Genomic DNA, 26684 nt, shown 5'->3' on the forward strand with positions numbered 1-26684 from the left:
GGTGGAAACTGGAGCACCCGGAGGAAACCCAAGCAGATTGTGCAAATTCCACACAGACGCTCGCCCGAGGGTGGAATCAAACGCAGGTCCCTGGCGCTGTCAGGCAGCAATGCTAACCACTGTGCAACCATGCCTCCCACAGTATGATGTGGATGCAACCAGGGCTCAGGCTATTTTTGATCTGGTAATGTGCAACATGACAAGTTTAATGCATGATCACAGAGTAACGTATCCTGTGAATGAATACAACCAAATCTAAACTTTTATTTTACAGGCTTTACACTGATCCCTGTAACATCATGTTAATTGGATGTTTGTTCCCATTTTTGAATGGCAAATTTGAGATTGGCTTCTCCGTGCTTTCATGCAAATTTTTCTGGTTAGTCTCCTAGGAGTCTCTCACTGCCTTCCGCACCCAATGTTAACAATTTAAGCAGCTCACTGAACAATAGATATTTTTCCTTTGGTTTGGAAGTTAGCAGCAAATCAGCTGAATATTGCAGCAGACAATTTGATTTAAAACACCCCAACCCACAAACAGACTAAAGTGTTATACGCGTGAGATAAACATTTTTTTAAAAAAGCACTGTAAATAATTCACACTACTTGCGAAACTGTTGAGGGTGGAAGTGAAGGGAATCACACAATAACAGTTTGCTGAAGCTTTTTATAACTTTTAAAAATTCTTTTGGGAACTTAACAGTTTGGATTTCATTCAAAATGAATCTGTGCCACATGCGTTTAATTTAAAACGTCTCCTATTAAGTCCCCCATTCCAATTTATTCTTAAATTGACAAGAACATTCAACAATCATTCATACTTTCATCGGTTGTGAATTCTGAAAATGCCAAAATTTTCCTAAGGTTCCCAAATTGTTCACCTAAGGGGTATTCACATAATTCACGTGACTACTTTCTACAATGCAAATCTACAGAAGTTTCTTAATTTAATCAAGCATTCCAGTAAATTACTCAAATTGGTTCAAAACCAGAAACAGAAAGCAGCAGTAGTTTCTGCTGAACCAGTTTTTAGTTGATTATATCACAGTTAACTTTCAGGGTCATTAAGCCAACAGCAAACAAACACATTCACACAGATGTTCTGAGACTGAGCAAAGAATCCAGCAGCCTCTTTTTGAAATGAAAATGCAAAAATTCTGAAAACATAATTGCTCGCAATAATTTTAACTTATGCTATAGGGCGTTAACCTCATTGTCTTACTTCTAATGCTTTTGTTACATATCAAAGTGGCAAAAGTCAGTTATGTAGTAAGCATAATTTTAGCACAAGAGAACCGTTTTGGTTCAAAAAAGTGTCCACATCACAGGTGCTCACATCTGGTGTTTGTCATGCCAGGAGCTATTTTGTCAAGTACTTTAGCACAGGTTCTGGAAATATCAGAATAAGATAATGGTATCTGTCAAAATGTAACACTGATTTCAGGTCAATGCTGCCATTTGCAATGAACACTCAAACTAAGGCACTACTTTGACTCTGCTCAACTGAACAAGTACTCAGAATTAAACAAGAGGAATTCCTTTAGCATACGTTGAAGAAATCTTTGATGCTTTTCATATTGTTGCTAATCGGTTTATTTTGGTTATTGCTGCATTTATGGAAGTCTTTGATGGTTTCTACTGTTACTTAAAACTGTTGATGTCTATAAGGAGTGGTGGCATGTATTGAAGGCCTTGGGTTGAAACTTAACAATTCTGCCTGGGCTATTTGCTCTTAGACTTAGTTTGTTTAGTTTACCATCTAGATAAACACTTATTGTGCCTCTCGTCACTTGCCATTTGGTCCTGTGAGAGAAAGGGATATGTGTCAGTGAGTTTAGTGCAATATATTTTGCTGATGTAGCTTAGCTTAAATGTTTCTATATATGACCCTATGCAGAAGTTTTGTGAAATATGGCATTATTGTAACGGGGAAGATTAGACGAATGATTGAATGTTAGTTGTTAGTGTGATTGATAACAATTGATGGGAAGTGAGTGATGGAGTATGGCACATTGAGATTAATGGTTCGCTGCTAAGGTTACGGCACATAAAGATTAACTTACCGGCCTTGACCACTCATGTGAAAGTGTTGAACTTCGTACAGCACTACATCCAAGTCTTCAGATGTAGACAAGTGGCCTTCACTGCTCCTGCTATCTGTTTCCACTGCCTCTGAGAGTTTATCTGAAGCATCTCCTGACTCCTCGCAGATAGATAGCATCTTCTCTTTTGAATGTCATTATCCAAAGCCTTCTGTACAACATAGAAATTCTTAGAACCCACTCTCCACCATAGTATGCCTTAATTCATTGTATGTTTTTTCCAAAAATATTCTTTAATCATAAGATTGTAAAAGTGCATTGCAAAACAACGTGATTTGAAAATTTTAAAAGGTGCAATAAAATTCAAGCTGTCTTCATTCAGCAAGTTTACACTTCACTATCTCAATATCGTTGTAACAGACTCGATGTTTATAACATGCATTCCATGTCAAGCATACAGTCTGAAAGGAAAATACTTCAAACTGAAAATTACAGAAAATGCAATAGAAATAAGCTTTTCTCTGTACATCATGTTCCACTCTGAGATGTTTCAATATTATCAATATTCTGAATATTCATAATGCACATTTCCTTGTGAGGCATACAAACCAAGAAGCTCTGTGGATTTTAGCCTCTCTGTTTTCCTCATCAAAAAGGCCTTAGACAGAGACCTTTCTCCATTGCACCTCTGCGGTGTCTACCCCAAGACCCTGGTGTGTTCCAGTCTGCAATAGTTGGAAGGTCAACTCTTTGCATTTGTAGACCAGTGCATTAAAGGGCAGAGAGTGCCTTTCACTGGGTTAATGACCTTTCAGCTGCAGATGATGTTTCTCTTGATGTACATGCCTGGCAATGGCCTGTAGAGCACAGTGTCCTTTATCACAGAGCTGCTCAGGACAAACATCATTGCATCTCTCTCTTGACCTTCTTTGCAAAGGCACATTCCGCAAAGAGATGCACAACGGTCTCCTCACTATCACAGACACCTCGAGGGCAGTGTACAGAGCAGATAAGATACCCAGGCAGGTAGGAAGGCCAAAAAAAAGTAAAGCTTGGAAGTGACAGTAACGAATTTGATTTATTTTGTATACATGAAAATTGAATTCCAGTATGTTCATTTCCCAGTTTTGTGTGTGTTTTTCACGTTGACGGTTTACCCTACTAGCTAAGCTATACATTGGTGATGGTTTGTAATTTGTGGTGATTTGGCATTCTGCCAAATTATTTAGACAGTCTGCTGAGGGAAGCAACAGATATGATCTACCATGTCCCTTTCCCTCAGGTCTTCAATGATGTCATGTGCTAACAATTTTTTGTTCTTTTTACTCATGCTCCCCAACCAGATTCAGAATCTACTTCAGCCAAAATAGATTTCCTCTTTTGAAACAAACAGGATAGAATGTCAGTCATGCTGGCTTCTCCCAAATCTGTGACCCTGCTCAGACGTGCAACCACTCAACACCATGAAGCTGATGTGCTCCCTAGATACGAAGCAGTGGGCATGGGTTCATAACATAAAACTTGCACCCATTTTCAAATGTAATCAATTTTGTGGCCTAAGTGCTAGCGCAGGGATTTTTAAGGAACTCTTTTACAATATTCATATGCTGTAAAAGACCTATCTCTGCTCCTTCTGCACAATTTGCTTTTTAAATCCTCAGATATATAGCTGTCATTTACCATGTCTAACTCACTTCATTCCATTAGTATTTTAGTTGGTGCCTCCAAAATCTTTTTCCAAAAGAAGTTCACATGGGCTCTGCAAGTGTTTCCCTGTCACTGTGGTAAGGATGGAAATCAGATCTGTCACTCACTTCTCCAATTTTTCAAGCAAAGCCTTCTTGACCTTCTTAAGTTGCTCACATGGACCCTTTCGCCCATTCAGGCACTCTCAGTCGCATCAACTTCCTTGAAAGCAGAGTCCCTCTTGATCACACAGATGCTTTCCACCATACAGACCCCTTAGTCACTCAGACCTTCTAGATCATACAGACTTCCTCAATCACACAGACCATCACAATCACAAAGACCCACTCGATCATACAGACCTCCTTGATCACAGGTAACCTGTCAATTGCACAGACTCCCTCAGTCACACAGACAACCTCTTGTACCAAATAACCTTGTATTTATTTTACTGTCTCCATCCAATGTAATTACAATTCACATTCCTATGTGCTCCCTCAGTAATCTCTTGTTGCATAATGTTTTATTTTATTTATTCAGGTGATGTGGGCACCAATGGCTAGACCAGCATTTGTTGCATCACTAATTGTCCTGGAAGAGTTAATACTTGTGGTATTTTCCTGAATTACCACTCATTTTGGTATTTGTCACATCTGTCTCTATGCGGTTCAGAATGAGGGTTGTTTGAGGATGTTACTGCCACCAATTTCCTTTTACAAAATATAGAACTGTACAGCACAGGAACAGGCCCTTCGCCCCACAAGGTTGTGCTGAACATGACGCCAAATTAAACTACTCTCTTGGTCAATATCCCTCCATTCCTTGCATATTCATGTGTTTATCTAAATGTCCCTTAAATGCCCCTATCGTATCAGCCTCCACCCCCACTCCTGGCAGTGTGTTCCAGATTCCTACCATTCTCTGTGTAAAAAACCTACCCTTCATTTATCCTTTGAATTTTGCCCCTGTCACTTTAAATGCAGACCCCCTAGTATTTGACATTTCAACTCTTGGAGAAAGATTCTGACCGTCAACCCTATCTATGCATCTTCTAAGTTTATAGACTTCTATCAAGTCTCTCCTCAGCCTCTGCTGCTCCAGAGAAAGCAACCTGAGTTTTTCTAGCCTCTCCTTATAGCTCATACCCTCTAATGCAGGTGGCATCATGATAAATCTCTTCAGTACTCTGTCCAAAGCCTCCACATCCTTCCTTTATTGTGGCAAGCAGAACTGAATGCAATACTCTAAGTGTGGCCTAACCAAAGTCTTATAAAGCTGTAATATGACATCCTGACTCTTGTACTCAATCCCCCGATCAATAAAGGGAAGGATGCCATGCACATTCTTTGCTTTGTCTTGGCCTATTTAGGGATTAATGGTGGAGGATATATCACAGTAGAGTATTTACAGAAGATGCATTGCACTTAGGTGACAAGAGGGCTTTTAGACATGATAGCAATAAGTACAACTACGTTTGATCTAGCAAAATTATTAGTACATTGAAGAGCTAGTACAGTTACATCTTCTCCCTCTAACCTAGGGTAGAACTTTTTATTTCCACCCACAGACTCTGTGTGATATCAGTAGACTAGTTTGAGACCAATGTAATATGAACATTAGCCTCTACAGAACCATTGCTTTATCCAACAGCAATGTTACCTTCTTGGACAGTTAGTGATTGGGTATAGCAACACCCACAAAGGAAGGAAATTCCAGATTTTGACTCAGCAGCAGTGAAGGAACAGCAAGTACTGTGGGTAACAGAATGTGGAAGTGATGCTGTCACAAGTTTTTACTCAATCAAGTCTTTTTAGGGCACAGTTCAGTCCGATGTCAACAGTGCAACTTTTTCAAAAATATGACGTAGCTAAATTGCCAATAGTGAATTACTCATTAATTACAAAGTTATGTCAAGTATGAGTCTTGGATACCAAAGTTTCCTCGTTCCAATTTATTAAGATTAAAATGAAGAGAAGTTACTCAAGGAGAGTACAATGTGGTTTAGTTCTTCAGATTCAGATACCTTTCAGACTTTACAAGCATCTCCTCATGTGTTTTATAACTAAAATCTAAATATTGAAAGCTTTTAACATGATAATGAGCTTCACTGGTCCCTTGCTCCACCTAATCGCCTACATTTTGTCACGTGACTTCATATCGTGCTCCTTCTTCAAGGCTGGACTTTTCTTTTATGAAGTGTGATTCCTGGCTTTGCAAATAATCTGTTACTATTCTGTTGTTGCTAGATTAACATTGTAGAATATTTGGTTCTGAGCGATTTAATGTTGAAACTGCATTAAGCACCACACAATTTGATGATGTCACATAGTAGTTGAATATATAATGATGCAGGATTGAATGAGGTCCTAGTGAAGTCAAAAGTGTCATCTCTGGCACAGAATAATCTTAATTATGGCTAACTAGTAACAATACCTTGTACCATGTAATAAGCTGCATCCTGTTACATAATACAAGTACCTCTTCTTTTAAAACTCCTCAGTGATTTACCCTCTACCATTCATAATTATACAGGGTCTTAGATGCAGCAAAGAAGGGAGGATTGGTAGCTTGACTATACCTCCATTACCCAGAGCCTATTGTGAGATAATGAGCAATAGGGGGTAGCATTTCTGAAATACCTCAAAGTAACAAAGGTGGAGAGAAACCATCTGACCCATGAAGAAAACATTTTGAAGACAAGTGCATTTATCACTTTAAAAACATTACTAGTAAGAAGGTAAATAGTAGCCATACTTGGGAGAGACAGAGTCCTTAGAGCAGAAGACTGTGGAGCAATTGCACCTTCCTGGAGTAAAGTTGGAGATCCCTCAGGGTAACAGGGAAAACCTTTACAATAGCAGCACTAAGACAAGGCATGAAATGACAGAAAGGAAAGGAAGTATTTAACCTTCAAAAGGAGTATTGCAGACTTCACAAGCAGGCACCATCAGATATGGCTGCAGGCTACAGAACAAGAGTCAGAAAGTTAATTTATAATTAGACCACAGTATCAGAAGAGCCACGCAATCCATATACAATATCAAAGAACAAGATCTGGGGAAAGTAATAGTAGAAGGAAGTACAGGAATCTTCAACATTTAGAAGGTCGGCCATTCAATTTACTGCAATTTTGGCAGGAAAAGTTACTAAGGCCGCAGCCACCAAAGTTTATTTTAAAAATTGTACAAGGGAATGTGTATTGTGTTTTGGGCTGTGAAAGGAGGAAAGGTGTTTATTTTGCCTGGAAATAAACCGGAGACCTCCAGTATCGCTTCAAAAGGTATGAAACCACAGTTTTGATCATTATAAGTGGCAGACTAATCCCCAATGTGCAGTGCAGCGATACGATATTGTCATTTAACTCAATTTAAAGCCTGAAAGGAATATTACAATAGACTTATTCTAGTTAATTAAATTTAAAGCTTCATTGGAAGAATTTCATACAGTATTGCAGAAGTATTCAGAATGTAAATCTGAAGAAATTCAGTGAAGCCCAACGCTAGAGGTAAAGCCCAGCGCGGACTCCCAGCCTCAGGATTAAGCGCAGCATTGACTCCCAGCCATGAGATGAGGCCCAGCGCACACCCATCTGCTCTATTTACTTTTATTTCATTTCTCTCTTTCTCTGCTTTAGAAGAACTGTAATGCTGAACCTTTAACTTTATTTCTGTATTTTTCCAATGTATATCTAAGATTTGTACTCAGGTGCCTTTCTACCTAAGGTGGTACCAATAATGGCAACTTTATATGCTTTTCACTGTACTCATGTATCCCTATACGTGTGTGCATGTGACAATAAAATCTAATTCTAATTCTACTTTTAAATTAAATAGCATTGATTTAATGCAAGATAACATGCCTAAAGGCAAAAGATTATAAACAACATTGAGATGCAACTAATTTAAACAGCTTTATTTGAACAAGAACAAATAAAAGCAACATTTAGAAGAAATGGAAGAATAAATAGTACTTTCAAAAAAGGTTAAATTGGATTAGAAATCTTGGAGAAAATAGTTCTTGAGATACAGAATTGCTTCAAAATTAACTACTAAATCTGAATCTGAATGTGTTAATACACTAATATACTTAATGGTCCTTTATTAAATGACAGTATGAATGGTCAAGAAATCAAAAATGGCACAGGTACTTTTAAAGGAGTTTGAAATGTTCTCAATAATTACTTCAATCTGAAAGCAGATAAACTTCTTGAAATTACAGTATTTAACAGAAGGGTTTGGTATTTAAAGGAATCCATAGATAATTTCATTAATGGTCTCGACAGTTTAGTGGAGAACTGTGACTATGGAGTGCGGGGGAAAGCACTTGGAAATGGGCAGGTTGTTTTTCTAGCATTGATGAGAAAAAATGGTAAGGAAATAGAGGCACTTCATTTGGGGTGGGTGCCCTTGCATGGATCTTTTGCATCCCCTCAGAATTTCACGAGCTTTTGCACCTCCAAAACTGGGCAACCCAACTCCTTTCTCCACCCTTCCTGGGATCTAGGATCCCTCCTTGCTCAAAAATCCCAGGACTTTTCTGAGGCAGCCAGTTTTTCTTCTTTGTAGTCCTTCTTGGAGTCTTGAAGTGTGCACTTCTAGCTCTGGCATTGATGGAATGGCCAGCCTATTGAATCAGATCACAAAGGAAGGCCACCCTCTCACTGAAGGACAGAAACTCCACTGTCAACCATTTCAGCTCACATCCAGGTGCGTGGGCTTACAAGCAACTTTCCTTCAGGGTCCATTGAGTTGTCAGCCATCCACAACACCCTATCCCTCCCCCATAACATGCAGCCCACACCGATCACTTTCCCTGAGTAAAACTGTTTTCTCAGTATTTCATGTTGAACTTCTCAAAATCACAACCACTATATATTGCATAGTTGTGTGCTAAGAACCTGAGTGAAAGTTTATTGATAATAGCTTTTAATAACTTCACTATGTTAAAAAAAAGTTGCTAGAGAGAAACTCAAGATGATGCCGACAATTCTGAAAATCATTTTGCATGGTTTAAAGTTTCTTTTGAATTCAGTGACCTTTTCAGTTTTTATAGCAGGAACAAACAGGTAACATTCTCGAGAGAATTGGTTTTAAATGAGATGAAAAGGCTCTTAGTAATTTATTGTTTAAAGCATTTAGTCAAACATAATAGCTTCAAACCATATGGAATATATGGGATGAAACTTGCCATATTTTGGCAAAATGTCTTTTTTGTCAGGTTTCATGGAGGGTTTCTCTCTGAGGGTTATCAAGTTTTCTTGCTCTATCATTCCAAACTTGTCCCGTTAACTACATACTAGACTTCTACAGTGCTCCTCCCGCTTTCTGCTAGCCCAATTCTCCCACTCGCTGTAGCTGGATGTACTTGCCAATGCCAGGATATGCCAGGATCCCTGGCACAGGCACCATTTTCAAAAATGCTTCCCCAGTTAAATAACCAGCCCAGAGCTGCCCAGCACAGCTCATAACATTCATCACGCTCATGGTGGAGAAGGGGAAATTGGTGCCCTGCTTTTCAGACAGAGACCTGGAGGTCCTCGTGAATGGAGAGATGCAGAGGAGGGACCTCCTCTTCCCACTGGACTGGCAAAGCAGGCCACACCATCAGAAACTGCCAGCCTGGCCTGAGCTTGGCACCTGGCTCAGTGTAGCCTCAGCTGTCTGGAGGAATGTCCAGCATTGTAGGAAAAAACTTCTCCACTCTGCTGGGGTGCATGCCACCATCTTCTCTCTGCTATCTCACGCTCCCCCTATCTCTGTTACTGTTTACTCCTCCCACCAAGGGCATGCTCTGCTCCTCTCACCATTGCCTACAACATTTTCCCTCACTTGTTCTCATTGCCCCAAAACTCTCAGACTGCTAACACTACATGCCCTCTGTGTGCCTATTCTCTCATTTGGGACACTGCATTACCTTCTCCCTACCTACACCAACACTAACAATAGTGCCAGCTATTTTAATCTCACTCAATCCCACCCTTCCTCATCTTCCAGGAAGAAACAGCCCACAATGGGGTAGAACAGGCCAAGATGGGCAGTGGACTGCCTGGCATTTGACTGTTCACTCCAAGGAGAGTATTTTGACCCTGACCACTCTGAGAGTATCAACATACCTGGATTGTTATTGGAGATCAGCCTTGATTTACTCTTCCAGGACCCCCAGCTGAAGGCAGTTCCCCTTGACCTGACTGAGAACTACTCATCTTTCAAGTTTGATACATAACGTACCAGCAGTGTGTTTGCTGTATAAACTACTGATACACGATGCAAGTGTGAGATTGAAATAGTACAGTGCTGTACAGCAAGATGACCGCTCCCTTGACTGATGATTGCTACCAATTGTGACAAGATTCTTGACTTTCTGTCTTCACAAAAAGGCAAGTCAAGATAGAAACATTGTGACCTATTAGCTCCGGCTGAGTGGGTAAAGTATTGGATAGTAAGGCAAGGCAGCCATGTGGTGCATGTCGAAGTCAGGGCTAAGTGAATGAGCACAAAGAAAGCAAACAGGTAATTCAACTGGACTAATCTGCAGGCTGGGCGACTATACCAAACATAGCTGATGGTGCGCTTCAATGTGCAGCATTAAAGCCCAGAAGGATATTGTACATGAGTTGGAGATGTCACTTGAGGCTTCAGTGAGGCTGGTACATGTTGAATGCCAATGTCCATTGATGTGGCATGTATGTGGATGCTGCCCATGGAGTGTGCCCAGTGATGGAGGGCCAAAGGAGCAGACAACAAGCTGGTGTCACCAGGTACCCACTTTAACTTTCACATTAGGAATTCTCAGCTCTGAGTTTCTATCCATGGATGTTAGGGTTGGTGATTGTATAGTAAGAAGACAAGTTTAAGTAATAATGAGGGTGATAATGAGTGATAATGCTCATTAATAGGCCTCTTGCCCATTTACAAAAATTTTGTCTCAATGTCTGGAACTTAGTTGGAAAGTGCACTTGGATGCTCTTGCCATCAACAAGATCTTGCTCCAATTTCTCCCACATTTCTCATCACAAGCCATGTAATTCAGGGCCTGGGAAGATTCTGCCATAGGCGTTGGGTTCCAGAATTATGCAACTACTTCAAGGCACATTACTACAACAATGAAGAAAGATTTTATTTTAATCTCTTTTGAAAGTAGCTTTTTTTCACATCCTTATTCATTACCCTCGTCTATCCAATGGACTTCACTCTGCACAGTATTAAAATGGGTTCTGTTGTAGCATCATCACCTCCGAATCAGCAGACTGTGGATGAAATTTCACCAGAAATTGGCTAAGTGTGAATGTAGAGGAATTTCATCAAGGGTATCACGTTGAGCACTAGTGAGTTTTTTTGCATATTCACCTCTTTAACTATGCACCATGGTTCTATCTTCCTCTCCCCTGTATCCTCTATTGTTCTATCTTCTGTTCAGCAAGGACAGAAGTATTTGTCACTTCTGGGACCTTCCAGGATACAGCGCCCCCAACACGTATTTAAGCCAAAACAACCATGCAGTAGGGCAAACACTGCCAACTAGAAGCTACCCTTCACAGTGGAGATAGTGAGAGGGGAAGAAAAATAAATGCTCCTGAGTGTACAAATTTGGCACAGATGACCATTTATTTCAAATAAAAGCTCACATTTATCACTAACTATTTGTACCAATTTTACATTCACCACCTGCCTTTTATCTTATTCATTTGTGGGACATCGCATCACTGGCTCTCTAGCACTCATTGCCTGCCCCTACTTGCCGTTGTGAAGATGGTTTTGACCTAGCTCCTAACATCTCTGCAGTCTATTGCTGCAAGTAGACCCACAATGCCCTTAGGGAGGGAATTCCAGAATTTTGACTTAACAGTGAAGGAATGGTGATATATTTCCATGTTAGGATAGCAAGTGGCTTGGAGGGAAATGTGCAGGTAGTAATGTTCCCATGTATCTGCTGCCCTTGTCCTTCTAGATGGATGTGGTCATAGGTTTGGAAAGTGCTGTCTGAGGACCTTGGTTGAACTTCTGCAGTGCATCTTGTAGATAGTACACACTGCTGCTACTGACAGTCGGTGGTGGAAGGAGTGGATGCTTGTGAATGTAGTGCCAATCAAGTGTTTTGTCCTGAACGGTGTCAAGCTTCTTGAGTGTTGTTGGAGCTGCACCCATCCAGACAATTGGGGAACATTCCATCACACTTCGGACTTGTGCCTCGAGATGGTGGACAGGTTTTGGGAAGCCAGGAGTATCCCTAGCCTCAGAATTGATCTTGTAGCCACAGTATTTATGTGGTGTGTCCAGTTTAGTTTCTGGTCAATAATAACCCCAAGAATGTTGATAGTGGGGGACCAGTGATAGTAATACCATTGAATGCCAAGGGGCACTGGTTAGATTGTATCTTATTAGAGAAGGTCATTGCCTGGCATTTGTGTGGCACAAATGTTACTTGCAACTTGTCAGCCCAAGCTTGGATATTGTGCAGGTCTTGAGTACATTTGAACATGGACTCCTTCAGTATCTGAGGAGTTGCAAATGGTGCTAAACATTGTGCAATTATCAGTAAACATCCCCACTTCTGACCTCATGGTGAAGGAAAGGTCACTAATGAAGCAGCTGAAGATGGTTGGGCCTAGGACATTACGCTGAGGAACCCCTGTAGAGATGTCCTGGAGCTGAGATGACAGACGTTCAACAACCATGACTATCTTCCTTTGCAGCAGGGTATGATAACAGTCATTGTAACTCCAGCTACAAAATTACCAATCCTTAGCACTGTCCCATTTTAGGACCCTGTCTAAGAACACTTACACTCAGTGTAGTATGACATTTTTTCATTGTTTAACATGGGAGCCTTGCACATAGGAAAACCTTCAAATGGTTGAAAACATTCACTTTTATTCAAACTGGAAAAAGCAAAGATAAAAAGCAAACAAAAGCTGCATTTTCTTCTGGGTACAGAAGATGACGGCTTGCCTTTTGATCAACAAATTTACAGCCAATGAGTGATGACTGTACCCCACTCCCATCTTTTGGAACTGGAGACTGCTGGGGGGTTATTAGCTATGGTCACAGAGGATAGCCCTTTACTCCCAATAACCATCCTTGTAAGGCATCAAACCTTTGGAACAAAACTCCCAAAGTACCTGTCACAGACCAAGGTATGGTACCAATGCGTTGTACATTGATGGACTGGAACCTTTTCTGTTGATGGAATTATGTAGAGTTCATTGCATCCTGTAACTGGGTTAAGCTTATTACCCTTACTGCAGCACTGGCCTCCTCAGTAACATTTACGAATTGAGGGCTCAGAGATCACACATAGATCCCCAGTGGATTCTTGGAAGGATCCAGCTCCATAAAGGTTTAGAGCAGCTGCCAGCTTGACCGGCGTGGGATGGTCACCCACTCCTTCAGGTCTCAGATCCTGCTCCAGCAGTTGGTATAGTTCAGTGACAGAGTCCTGAGACATCTTCAGCCTGAAATAACACATGTTCCTCACTTAGCTGGAAGAAATGGCATTGAGGATGACAGGCTCTGAGCCTCCTATAGAACTTCTGCAAGTTGAGGGGTACTTCAGCTGCGACACCTTCATGTGGAAACTATTCAGTAGTCACTGGAGGCCTTGGGCTTGCCAGAGTATTTGATCTCCTCATTCTATCTGCACCTTTGTAGCAGCAGTCACAGGCAATGACCCCTGCTATGGCTGGAAACATTGCTCACGATTCTGAGAACCTTTGTTGGAAATATCGGAAACAGGGCAGATCTTTAGTAATGTAAGCTGTCAGCATTCACATCACACACAAACAATGGTTGAGCATAGTTCTTGAAACAGTGGGACAGGGAGGATTCCAACAAGAAAACGCCATGGAATACCTCTTCATTGACATAGGAACCTTGCTCCAATGAATGTCACTGAAGCCATGTCGCACAAATGCAGTAGGAGTTTGTAGGCCCTGTATGATTACTGATGCCTTATTTCCCCTCCCCTAGATCACCCAAGAAAGGCAACATTTCATTTGGCCAATACTTACAGTTCAACGTTAGAGGAAATCAGCTCGTTGCTATGAGGTAGCCTATGAGATTTTGGATTGTCTTTATGAATTGTGACCCACAGGTGACACTTTTAAGGTCAACTCGGATTTCTTCAGCTTCACAGAGATGACAAAAATCAATCTGAATTGACCATTACATGGTTAAGATTAAAGGCAACATTCTGCAGATGCTGGAAATCTGAAACAAACACAGATAATGCTGGAGAAACTCAGCAGGTCTGGCAGCATCTGTGAACAGAAAAACAGAGTCATATTTCGAGTCTGGTATGATTCTTCTTCAGAATCGCAGAACTTGGCAAATGGAGTATAGTGTGGGAAAATGTGGTTTTGTTCATTTTGGAAGGGAGAACAAAAGAAGACAATATTAATTAAATGGAGAAAAATTGAGAAAGCTGCAACACAAAGAGACTTGGCAGTACTTGTGCATGAAACACAGGTGCAGCAGCTAATCAGGAAGGCTAATAGAATGTTAACCCTTACTTCGGTTAGTTAGATTATAAATTGCAACTGTATATGTTGGTGAAACCACATATGGAGTAGTGCCAGCAGTACGGTACTCTTATTTCAGGAAGGATATTATTTCATTGGAGGCAGTTTAGAGAATGTTCACTGGGATGATCCCAGGTATGGAGGGATTGACTTATAAGCAAAAGCTAAATAGGTTGGATCTCTTTTCAATTGAGTTTTAAAGATTGAGAGGTAATCTCATTGAAACATATTAAATTCTTAAGGGGTTTGACAGGGTAAATGCTGAGATGATATTTCTCCTCATTAAAGAGTTTAGGAACAGAGGGCTCAGAATAAAGGGGCACCAATTTAAGGCTGCAATGAGGAGGAATTTCTTTTCTCGGAGGGTTATGAATATTTGGAGCTCCTTGCCACGGAAGGTTGAGGGGGCAGATGCCTTTTATACATTTAAGGCTGAGATAATTCAATTCTTAATCAGTAGGGGCATCAAGGGTTATGAGGAAAGGGCATGAAAGTGGATATGAGAAATGTCACATGAGCCATGATCCTGTGGGATAGCAGAGCAGGTTTGAGAGGTCAAATGGCTTACAGCTGTTCCTATTTCTTGCAGTTTTAACTGAAGAAGAATCATACCAGAGTTGTAATATTAACTCTCTTTATCTCTCCACATGGTCAAGACTGTTTGAGATCAGAATTTGTATCCCACACAGTTGGACATTGCATGCTTTTCGTATGTAGGCTATTATAATTACAAATGACTTCAAACTGTACTGTGAAAGTGCCTGTTTAATGCAATTGTCTCTCGAAGGGCCTAACATTATTCACATATAAATCCTCAATGTTCATATAGAAATAAGGCACTTATTCCACCCAGTCTGGGTGTCTTTGCAGCCACTTTCTATTTCCAATACATATTTATGATTCACATGAGAATGGAAGGCAACGCAGGTTGTGCTTGACACTGTAAATCACAGGCTCAGCCAAGTAATCAAGTGCCACACCTGAACCTCTATGTTCCTTTCTTCCTTACACTCCTAACAAGTGCACACGCCTCTTTGAATTATGACTTCATCTTCCAACATTACCCCTGAACACAAGCCAATCATCTTAGTCATCGTGCTGCACCGTCTCCCTGACGAAGCTGGGGTGACGTTGACCATTGATAAATTCCCTCCTTCAGTCACCCATATCCTCCAATTCACTATCGTCTCATCCTCCTTATATGTTGAATTGTCCCCCTTCATGATTATTATCCCTTCTACCGCCCAGTTTTTCTGACTCCCAGCTTTTCTGCCTCCCAGCTTTGCTGACTCCAATCCCCAGAACTGACTCCCAACTTTTCTACCATAGAATGGCCCCTGATAATGCCCTTTGGCTTTCATTGACCTGTCCCCACAGGACAGATTGTGCTACCCTCTGACTGACTTGGGCTACCTCAACCTGTAGGTGACTGAGGCCCCAGCTGATCTCTGTCCAACTCCCTGAATGACGTATGTGCCAATCCTCAGACAGGTTGCACTGGACCTGCTGATCTAACAGTGGTCAACTCCCCAGCCTGTAGTGATACTGGACCTCTGACCCTGATCACTCCAAGTGGCCAAATGACCACGCACTACTGACAGAACATTGCCAGATGTTCTGACTTGCTGAACTAAGGCTAGTCTGCTCTCTCAGGTGGTTCAGAAGACCTCATGGCACTGCTTGAAGAAGAGCTGTGGCATTTTCCTGGTGCACTGACTAATACTTATCATTTAACTAAAACCATTAAAATACAGGTCATCTATGGTTTGCTGCTTGTGGGATCTTCCTGTGTGCAATTTTTCTGTCATGTTACAACATAACAGTGGCTACTTCATTGGCTCTTAATCATTTTGGGATGCTCTGAGGTCGTTAAAAATGTTATATCAAATACCAGATCTTTATTCTGATTACAATCACATCTCATGTGACAATACGTAGTAAGTAAGCACACTCTCTTTTAAAAGGGCAGGAGTAATATTTAATCCAGTGTTGCTTTGTGAACAAGCAATGTGAACCATCCCTTTCAAACTATGTGATCCAATTGCTGTGAGTTGGCTTTTTGTGGGATCACTCAGAAACAAAATTCTTCTAGGCACATCTGAGAACAGTAAAAAGACAATAAATTCTCAACTGCAGGAAATACATGGCTTCCTTTTTATTGTTTATGCTTTTGAGATTATTTGTAACGGTAACTGTGATGTTTGAAGATGTCAAGGTGGTGAAGGGGAAGACTTGCAGAGGAAACAGAGAATTATGGTAAGCAAAATACTATCAAAACAAAAAATTCCTCATGCGGTGAAGATTTTAAAATACAAGCATGTAAAAATCTCCTGTCAGTGACATCCACAATGAAGTCATCAAATTGGATGATAAAAAAGTGTAAAAATGAAGTACCACACTGTATCAATTCTGTTGCACAAGCAGGAAGTTCTGCAAAGTCTACTCACTAATTTTTTGAGCTGTATTTGCATGTCAGCTAATCCAATAATAGATTTAGCTGCAGCATCAGTTGAGTGCCATGCCTGCAGAACAGTTCCCCTAAAACTGTCCATTTAAACCAATAGTTTTCAAGCCGATTGATGGTTTAAGCAACTAGTCTATTCAACAGAGATTTAAAGATAATGAAAAATGCATACAAAATGGAAATTTGGAATAAAAGCAGAAAAAGAGTAAAACACTTCTACAAACCGTGCAAGAGAAAATACAGATGAATGTCCCAAATTTAAACTTATTGCCATTTCTAATTTTATTCTTACGTCCATCCCATTTCCTGTTGGTCTTCCATCAGCTAGCACAACAAGAAACATGAAAGATAAACAAAAACACAAAAAGGCTTCAACTGTTCTCTAATTTACCTCAGGAGTTTGCTGACAGAAACGATAACATTGACTTTTTTTGGTTTCTATCACTTCCCTAAACAAAGTTTGAGCAGTGGCCTTCCTTTGAACACTATTCCATCTTGCCAGCTAATCATTTTAACTGTGTTCTAGACTATCCAATTGCACAGCAGACCTTTCAAATATGTAGGAAAGTGTCAAATTTAAGCTTCAAATCATTTGTTTACTGCATATGCAGGGCCACCAGCAGTTGTGTGATTTATACCACGCACTTCCAGTAAAAGAATTACACCAACATCCAGAACAACTCAAAATAAGACAAGGCCCTTACTTTAAGTGGCAAAGACTGAACCAAGGTATGTTAGTTCAAATGTTGAAGCTTTTTACTCAGACAAATCTGCTGGACTGAGCTTCATCAATCCAGATTAGAATTTGGAGACAGTGACAGGAAGTGTGTATCCTGGCAGTTCACAAAGAAATCACAATGGTGATTGAGAAGAAGGGTGAGATCTGACCCTTTCTACCCTCCAGCCTGTTTGTTACTGACTGTCAGAACTGTCATGTAAGTAGGATAAAATGGGATGAAGGATTAAAACTCAGCTTTCTATGCAAATTTAGTAATGTAGACATCATATTTGATATTAAACTATTGCCAACACTTTTAATTGAAAACATTAATTGTACTGGCATATGTATGAAAATTAATATCAAGTGTTTGGTACTGATAACCGTCAGTAGCAATATACTACCCCATGCCATTTGACTGGGGATATTACCAGTCTGACCTCTGACATTGCCATCTAGAGTTTCTACTGATTAAACAAAGCTGCTTCCACAACCTAGCAGCTGTTGAGACCAGCACCTGCCAATAAGAAATGCTAAGAAAGTATGAGGGAAATGTGCTCATAAATATATTGGAAAGAATGTGTCAATTGTACATTAAAACCTAACCTTAAAGAAACTATTTCAGAGTGCTTACCCTCAGCTTGCCTCGCTGCAATTTTAAAAATTATTCATTCATGGCATGTGGGCATCATTGGCTGGGCCAGCATTTATTAGGTGCCATTAAGGAGGTGGTGATGAGCTGCCTTCTTGAATTGCTGCAGTCCATTTGGTATAGATTGAATCGTAGTGCAGTTGGGTGGGAAGCTGCAGAATTTTGACCCAGTGGCTCTGAAGGAACAGCGATATATTTCCAAGTCAGGATAGTGAGTGATTTGGATAGGTACCTGCAGGTGATGCTGTCCTGCTGCCCTTGTCTTCTAGATGGAAGTTGTCGTAAAATTGGAAGGTGCTTATCCATTTTATTAAAATCCTATCACTCAGTTTTTAACAAGAACCAATACATCTCCTGTACTCTTTCACAAAGTAAGCCGAGACCCACTGCTATAAGAGATTACTGAGACATGCAAGTGGACGATGAGGAATTTTTTTTTTTATTCTTTCTTCAAAAAACATGGAGCAGCCTTAAAATGGCTCCTTTTATGATCTGCCCAAAGATATTGGGACTGTACCTAAAGGCCCCTTTTCGCAATGTGTTCATTACAACATGATTGGCATGAGGCAAGTATACGACTTTATGCACATCACTGGTACACACAGCATCCATACCTTGACAACCTTCCATTTCTAGCAACCCAGGGAAGAGTCATTGGCCTTGGGTCTTCCCCACCTCATTCAGAGTTCAATCAGTATCTGAGAACGCAGGCCATTCTGATTGCATACTAATCACGTTTTCACCCATGTTTATCAAAGAGTGAGACTGCACTACCTGGGTTGGAGTTTAATGGTAGAATCCACACACACTGTATCAGCCACACTAACAATGGGTTCAGACTGGGATCAGGTACAAGAGCTGTACATTTAAAGTGTTCCTAATCCTCGCTCTACTACTATCCCAGCATTTACTTTGTACAAAGTGAATGAAGATTCTGCTGTTGCAGTCACATTGGAAACTTCCAGAAATTGCAGAGATCTGCAGGTATCCATGACTTCCAAAGAGTTGTTAGTCTAACTACTTCTGCAATAAATTCTGATAATAATAATCCTTTTTCCTACTCAAATTGTTGTTGTGTTCTGAAAATATTCTCCAATTTCTTCCTTTCCTGAAGCTGTTGATAATGTTCTGCGACATATTATGGTTGCCAGTTGCCTTTGCTACTTTGACCAACTATGGAATCTTTCTGGTGGTGTAATTTTGTTGTTCATACGATAAACTCATAAAGCAACCCAGGAAGCATATGTGGTGGATTTGGTTTTGTTTTTGGACAAGAACTTGCAGGAGCTAGCAGTATCAAATTGTTTATCAACTGTTAACCACAGCAAACAATTTGGCAGCCTAGAAGACTGGAATATAATGTGAGGTGTATAATAGGAACATAGGAAGATTCGTGGCAAACAATTCCATCCTGTCTTATCCAATTTTAATTAATTCAATGTGGACTTGTGAGCAAATGTGTAATAGCAATTATTATCTGTTTTCATGGCACTTTTGAGATTCTAAGGCACAAGTGATGGAACATACACAGTATTGCTTTGACTGTCTCAGGAAAGCACTTATTTATGCAGAATTTAATTAATGCATATTTCTTTTTTAATAATTATTATTTTTCCTGTATTATATTAACCTGGTTTTAGGAACATCGGAACAGAGGTGGGATCATTCAGCTCCTGAAGCCTGTTCTGCCATTTAATGAAGTTTTGGCTGGTCAGTGATCTATCTCCATAAATCTGTCTTCGGCCTTTATCCCTTAATACCTTTGCTTAATAAAAAGAAACATATCTCAGAAAATAAAACTAAAAATTAATCTAGCATTCACTGCCATTTGTGGAAGAGAGTTCCAAACCACAACGACCCTTTTTGTGTGTACAAGTGCTTCCTGGCATCTCTCCTGAATGGTCTGGCCCTACTTTTTAGACTATGCCCCCTTGTTTAAAAATCTCCAACCAGTGGAACTTATTTATTTTTATTTACCTTGTCCTTCCTGTTAATATCATGAAGACTTTGATCAAATCACCCTTTAACCTTCTAAATTCCAGAGAAAACAGGCCTAATTTGCAAAATCTCTCCTTATAACTTCTGAAGTTCCAGGTATCGTTATTGTAAACCTACATTGTACCCCTCTAAGTTCAATGTATCTTTCATAACTTGTGGTGCCCAGATCTGCTCACAGTACTACAAATGGGCTCTAAACATGGTTTTGAAAATTTGTAGCATCTTCTGCATCCTTGTACTCCAGTCCTCTAGGTAAAAAGGTCAGCTTTCCATTAACTTTCTTGGTTATTTTCTGCACCTGTTTGTGACATTTTAAAGATCCATACACTGAACCTCCAAGTCTCTTTGGACATCTACTGTATTTAACTTCATATCACCTAGAAAGTACCCTGATCTATCCTTTTTTAGGGCTAAAATGGATAGCCTCACACTTACATTGAACTCTCTGTGGCACAGTTTTGCCAATTCACCTCGTCTATCAATATCCCTTTGTAATTTTATACTATTATCCACACTGTTCACAATGCCCCCTAACTTTGTATAGTAGAAAATTTGGAATATGACTTTCTGTGCCATTATCCAAGTCGTTCATAAATAATGTGAATAATTGAGGCTCTAACACAGATCCTTGTGGGACGCCACTGATCAAATCCTGCTAATTTGAGTACCTACCCACTATCCCTACAGTTTGTCACCTGCCTCAACCAATTTCCCAGCCATATCAGTAATTTGTCCTCCGTTCTGAGGGCTTCTACTTTAGTTAACAGTCTCTTGGGTGGGACTTTATCAAATGTCTTCTGGAAGTCCATAGATATTCCTCTGTCCACTACCTTAATTATGTCTTGAAAAGATCCAATGAGTTTTATCAGGCAGGACTTACCTGTCATGAATCCATGCTGGCTGTCCCTGATTAACTGAAAATTTTCAAGGTGTTCAGTTACCCTATCTTTGAAAATAGATTCCAACAATGTTCCCACCACAGATGTTAGGCTAACTAGTCTGTAATACCTGCTTTCCTTCTTTCACCCTTTTTAAAAAGTAGAGTGATATACACAATTTTCCAATCCAGAGGGACGACTCCAGTATTTAGGGAACAATCCGGCAATACCTCCAGGTCCCTGTCCACAAGTCTCCCACCTCTCTGCCACATCCAGAGCAAATGTCAGGAATGGTGCAGGGCAGCTGCAGGCCAACAGTGCTTGTATTCAGCTGGTTCTCAATGGTATTTATTACTTGACTCCTGTCATAAACACATTTTTTTAACTTAATTACCATCTCCATTGTAATTCAGAAAGCTCTTGATTTGTTTATCTTCCCATTCCCTTTTTAGAGACTATACATTGACTGTGCCCAAACCATCTTCTCCTTGAATGCAGCCAATTGTTCAGTTGCTGTTTCTGCCACAATCTTTGGGTCCAGTCATTCTGGTTCAGAACTGTTCTTTCACCATTGAAATCAGCTCTACCCCAGCAGATTATTACCACTCTGGATTGACCAATGCCATTTTCTAACATCATCTAGAACCTTACATTACAATGATCACTGTGCCTCAAATATTCTCCACTGTCACTTGGCCCACATCATTCCCAAGAACCAGGTCTAGCAGTGCCTCCTGTCCTGTTGGACTGCACATATTCTGCTACAGAAAATTCTTATCCTTTGCTGCCCCTTACATTACCACTAGCGCCATTCATATATAAGTAGTTAAAGTCCGCCATCATAACTACTCTGTGATGTTTACACCACTCGGTAATTTCCTGGCAGATTTATTTCTGTATATCCTTCCTACTAGTTGGTGGTCTATAGATTTCATCGAGCAATGTAATTGCATCTTTCTTACTCCTCAGCTCTAGCCAAATCAATTCTGCCCTTGAATCTTCTGAATCAATCCTCTTCCTCCAGTACTGCAATGCTCTCCATAACCAAAAATGGCACCCCTCCTATTTTTCCCTTTCCTTTTTTCTTGGATGCTTTGAACCAAGGAATATTTAACTCCCAGACCTGTCCTTCCTTGAGCCAGGTCTCCATTATTGTCACAACATCATAATCCCACAGACAATCAATTATGTTTGTATCAGGTGAAACTTGTATGGGACAAGCTGAATTTTCTTGCAAATATTGTAATATTCAGGTTGAAATATTTTATCATGTATTTTTGGAATTTATGTTGTGAAACTTATAACATAGAACATAGAACATTGAACAGTACAGCACAGCACAGGCCCTTTGGGCCACGATGTTGTGCTGAACTTTTACCCTAAACCTAAGGTCTATCTAACCTCCAACCCTACCTTATACTATCATCCATATGCCTAACTAATAGCCACTTAAATGCCCCTAATGAGGCCGACTCCACTACCCTCTCCGGCAATGCATTCCACGCCCCTACCACTCTCTGAGTAAAGAATCTATCTCTGACGTCTCCCCCATATCTACCTCCACTCACTTTAAAACTATGTCCCCTCGTAATAGCTACCTCCACCCGAGGAAAAAGTCTCTGGCTGTCCACTCTATCCATCTACACTCTATCTATCTATCTACACTTGAAAGGGTTCAGAAAAGATTTACAAGGATGTTGCCAGGTTTGAAGAGTTTGAGCTATAAGGAAATATTGAATAGGTTGGGGCTGTTTTCTCTGGAGCATCGGAGGCTGAGGGGTGACCTTATAGAGGTTTATAAAATCATGAAGGGCATGGGTAGGATGAACAGCCAAGGTCATTTCCCCGGGATGGGTGAGTCAAAACTAGAGGACATAGGTTTAAGATGAGATGGAAAAGATTTAAAAGGGACTTAAGGGGCAACATTTTCACACAGAGGCTGATGAGTGTATGGAATGAGCTGACAGAGGAAGTGGTGGAGGCAGGTACAATTACAACATTTAAAAGGCATCTGGATAGGTATATGAATAGAAAGGGTTTAGAGGGATATGGCCCAAATCCTGACAAATGGGACTGGATTAATTTAGGATATGTGTTCGGAATAGACGAGTTGGACCAAAGGGTCTGTTTCCATGCTGTACAGCACTATGACTCTATAAAGTATTTCTAGGGGTGAAAGAAAGCAGTCTGAATGAAATGCCATGAAAAATGACTTGTTTTTACCTGGTCTAACTTCCACATTCCGAATTCCGACAGCAGAGGCCTCTAAAATTTGATTGCATTGGAAGCAGCTGATCATTTAAATGGCCAGCTGCCTCTGGGAATGAAGCATGACCCAACCAAGAAAATCTGGGCCTCTGAGACAAGTTGATCAGAATGTTACTTGAAATGTAAAGCTATTTTTGCTATTGTCAAGTATGATGGTTCTGTTGTCTAATTCTATAACTTTCTCTTGTCTGTACACACAGATCTTGATTTCTGTTTTCTTCCACACATCACTTGTAGTTTCAGTTAAACAATTCCCTTCATTAAATTATGCTCTATATCTCATTATGACACATCACAGCAGATTCAACCTCTCCCTCTGTGCTGGAAAAATATGAGCAGAGGAGTTTCACACAGGCGATTAACTGAAGGAAAAGGAAGCCAAAAACTACTCAGACTAACCTGAACCCAATAGTAAAGGAAAAATCCACCAAGTCAAAAGTAAAATCTACTTTCTCATCACCCTACCACTGTAGTTGTAAAAATGGCCATTTGCCATTTAGCTTTTGATGAATGATAAGTGAATAGCTTATATTTCTTGAGCTAGATTAACCAAGATTTTGTCAGCCAAACAATACACTATATTTGAAAAAACATTCAGTCCCAGTGGGATGATCTAATATGTTTCCTGCAGAAAGCATTTCACAAGATTTTAGCATTTAGATTTGTGTTTTTTCCCAACATGTGGCTAGGCTGAAAAGAAAGGTGGTTTATCTTGTGTAATGAGCTCTAATTAACTCTAGAAGCTGGCAATTTCATAAACAATGCTATTACTTGACAATATTTAATGAATGAGAGACTCCTACAGTGCAGAACCCCACGGACAGCCCTTGAACTATTCAGAAAAGAAACAGGAATGTGTTAAAGATGGAGAAATTCAAGATTATAAGCAAGGAATGTCATTGATGCATGAAATTTAAGGTACTGCCGATTTGTAGACACAAATTATTATACACATATTTTTCACTTCGAATACCCTGCAAACAAAAGCTACTTTACAAATCAGGAAACAGATCAAAATGTAAATGTTCCTTTCTCTCAAATTATCTGTACTTGAAGCTGTGCATTCAGCAGATCTGCTCTGTGTTTGGGTTAGCTGGTTTTCCATAATGAGGAGCCAAAACAAACATTTATCACTGGAATGTAACCAGATGCTTCAAAGTTATTTCCAAGTAAATAGCACCTGATAATGGTTTCAACATTCCCACTTCTGTTCAGACTCTCGTTAGGTTTGAGAACTCCCTGTTAGTCCCAACCTCACTGTAATGCATGACAAATACAGATCCCTGTTGTTAAAATGAAACAGTAGGACTCATCTTGAAGTAAAACACCACAGCAAATATTGAAAATACACAGAAGAGCTATGATGAAGTCTTTTTTTAATCCAAGGAATCAACATAGTTATTTGGTCTTTGAAATATTGATTGCTTTGCTGTATATTACCCACTTTTGTTGACATTTTATATGATGCTGTTAATGATTACCCACTTCATATGACCTCTGAATAATTTCAAGGCATTGTGTACATGTTTGCAAAAGGTTAATACATCCTGTTTCAGATGTAAGCAATCATAATAAATAAAGGATCTGAACAGGCGCTTCCAGCTACAAAAAACCTTTATAAACCTATAACTTAGAATATATTACATTATGAGATGGGCCTTTGTTAACTAAATTAAGTTGAACAGTTTGAAAGTATCAGTGGGCTGCAAGGAAAAATATCACAGGCATTTAACCAATTAGGATCAGACAACGTCGTGATAATCTCATAAATATTACAACTAATTCAGATGGCTTACACTGAAAATATATGCATTAAAAATTTAACTGGATGTCATTTAAATTATTGCATAACTTTTAACTCATTATAACTCATTTAACATATTTGCATTTTTTTTGGAAAGGCCATAGGGTGAGCAAGGTAATTGTAACCACTTAAAGGCCTAAGATTCATTGTACACAAAATTTCATAATTCCAAATAAATATTTATACTGGATTAAAATAACCACAGAGTGTTGTATGTTTATCCTTAGCATCTCATGGAGGAGGTACACAAATGTTAAATATTGTATTCATAATATGTTAATCCGTGATTAAAGTACAGCAGGTTGGAATTCCAGGACTTATTTACATTGGGAAATTACTCAACAACGACAATCTATTTAGTGCCGTAGAAAAGCATTCCAAAACAGTTTATAGGGGCATCATTTGATAAGGTTTTACACTGAGCCATATAAAGCCATGTTATCGCAGATTACCATAAACCTGGTTCAGAACCATAGGTATTGAAGACTGTTTTAAAGAAGAGAGAGAGAGAGGTCAAGAGCCAGAAAGATTTAAGGAGCAAATTCCAAAGGTTATAGCCTAGGCAACTAAAGGCACACTCATCAATGGTGAAGTAATTAAAATCAAGGATATTTCCGAAGTAGAGGAGTACAGATGTCCAAAGGACTTCTAGTGTTGGAGGAGATTACAGAGACAGGGAGAGGCAGAATCATGAAGGGATTTGAAAACATGGATGTGATATTTAAAATTAGGTCTTTGTACATGGGGAGTCATTACAGGTCAACAAACATGGGACTAATGGTTGAAAGGACCTTTTTGTGAGTTGAAGCATGACCATTGAAGTTTTGGAAAGACTTGAGTTTTTCCAAGTTATAAGATTGGAATCCAGCCAGAAGTGTATTGAAATAATCAAGTCGAGAGGTAAAAAACACACAAAGGGTATTTCAGTCACAAATAAACAGAGGCAGAATGGTTAGGTGATGTTACATAAGTGGAAGCAGGTATAGTGACAATATACAGTTGAAATGATATGACTGCAGAGTGGGTGGGGATGGAGGTATTGGAGGGGATGATGATAGGGGAGCAGTCGGCAGGTCTCAGTCCACCACTGGAAAAATCCTGGTCACATTCTTGCTCTGTCCCTGACTTTGGTTCAAATGAGACATGAGGGATGCAAACAGCTGGTTGAGTCTAATGCAGCTGCAAGGGCAAGGGATAGAGTTAGGATTGTGACCAGATATTATGGTGGAGCTCAAAGACAAATGAATAGGACCTTAGACAACAAGGTGCAGGGCTGGATGAACACAGCAGGCCAAGCAGCACCACAGGAGCAGAGAGGCTGACGTTTCGGGCCGAGACCCTTAATCAGAAAAGGGGGAGGGGAAGGGGGTTCCGAAATAAATAGGGAGAGAGTGGGAGGCGGATAGAAGAGGGATAGAGGAGAGGATAGGTGGAGAGGAAACAAACAGGTCGAAGAGGCGGGGATGGAGCCAGTAAAGGTGAGTGTAGGTAGGGAGTTAGGAAGGGGATAGGTCAGTCCAGGGAGGACGGACAGGTCAAGGGGGCGGGATGAGGTTGGTCGGTAGGAGATGGAGGTGTGGCTTGAGGTGGGAGGAGGGGATAGGTGGGAGGAAGAACAGGTTAGGGAGGCAGGGACGAGCTGGACTGGTTTTGGGATG

This window comes from Rhincodon typus, chromosome 19 (genome assembly GCF_021869965.1).
Source record: "Rhincodon typus isolate 14 chromosome 19, sRhiTyp1.1, whole genome shotgun sequence".
Taxonomy (NCBI): Eukaryota; Metazoa; Chordata; class Chondrichthyes; order Orectolobiformes; family Rhincodontidae; genus Rhincodon; species Rhincodon typus.